General features: G+C 39.2%; 1 non-coding gene across 1 annotated transcript; it reads right to left on the bottom strand.

Moving 5' to 3' along the window:
- Positions 1–329: 329 nt before the first annotated feature.
- LOC121208938 (small nucleolar RNA R71) lies at positions 330–436 on the bottom strand. Its single transcript, XR_005904059.1, has one exon. It is a non-coding gene; the product is annotated as a small nucleolar RNA R71 (small nucleolar RNA).
- Between the last annotated feature and the right edge of the window lie 1,008 nt (positions 437–1,444).

The following is a 1,444-nucleotide window of genomic DNA, read 5'->3' on the forward strand; positions in this document are numbered from 1 at the left end:
GAACTGAGTCAAGTATAGTTAGGCCTGTTATTGCTGCAAATAATTTTGAACTGAAACCTAACACAATTCAAATGATCCAACAGTTTGTTCAGTTTGATGGTTTGCAGGACGAGGACCCAAACGCTCATTTGGCGAATTTCTTAGAGTTTTGTGACAGTTTTAAGATCAATGGCATTTCTGATGATGCCATTTGCCTTTGGTTGTTTCCCTTTTCATTGAGAAACAAAGCTAAACAGAAGTTGAACTCGTTACCACGAGGGTTAATCACTACTTGGGAACAAATGACCAAAAAAATTTTACTTAAATATTTTCTGCCAGCTAAAATGGCTAAATTGAGGAATGATATCTCTTCTTTTGTGCAGATGGATCTAGAGACACTCTATGATGCATGAGAGAGATACAAGGACCTATTGAGAAGGTGCCCTCACCGTGAGTTACCTTTATGGTTGCAGGTTCAAACGTTTTACAACGGCGTGAACCCCTCAACAAGGCAACTTATCCATGCAGCTGCTAGTGGGACTATCAATAACAAAACACCTGAAGTGGCTTACGAATTTATTGAAAAGATGTCACTGAATAACTATCAATGGCCAGTCATGAGAACAAAGCCGACAAAAGTAGCCAGTGTTCCAACCTTGATGCGGTTACTATACTATCTAACCGAGTAGAACTTTTAAATAAAAAGATTGACAGTTTGTGTGGTTCTACTCAGGTATATCCAGTGAATAGGTGTGATTCAAATGGAGAAGGAGCATACACAGAATATCAATCCTTCAACCCTAGCACCGAGGAGGAACAAGTTCAATATATGGGTAATAATAATTCTAGATCTAAAAATAACCCATATAGTAATGCAAGTTGGAAGAACCATCCCAACTTCTCGTGGGGTGGTCAAGGGAATCAAAGGCCACAGCATCCTCTGGGTTTTCAAAAACCACCTTACCAACAGGAAAAGAAGCCGAGCCTTGAAGAGATGCTAACAAAGTTTATCTTGGTGTCGAAAACTCGCTTTCAGAATACCGAAACAACACTTAAGAATCAATAAGTGTCGATCCAAGGGCTCAAAACTCAGATAGGCCAACTCGCTAAATTGATTTCTGAACGACCACAAGGTAGCTTGCCGAGTAACACTGAATTTAACCCAAGGGAATAGCTCAATGCAATTACCATTCAAGATGAGGAAGGGTTAGTCAAACCTGAATCAGAATCGAGGCAAGGAATTGTGATAAGTAAAAACAAAGGTAAGGTAGACCACTGTGAACAAACACCGGTAAGTAAAGAGTACAAACCTTGTGTGCCATACCCTAATGTGACAAGGAAAGACCACACAGACGAACAATTCAATAAATTTCTTAAATTATTAAAAAAGTTACATACTAACTTACCGTTTATTGAAGCTCTTTCGCAGATGCCAAACGCAATCACATTCTTAAAGGAGCTTGTA

This window comes from Gossypium hirsutum, chromosome A10, assembly GCF_007990345.1.
Source record: "Gossypium hirsutum isolate 1008001.06 chromosome A10, Gossypium_hirsutum_v2.1, whole genome shotgun sequence".
In the NCBI taxonomy this organism is placed as follows: Eukaryota; Viridiplantae; Streptophyta; class Magnoliopsida; order Malvales; family Malvaceae; genus Gossypium; species Gossypium hirsutum.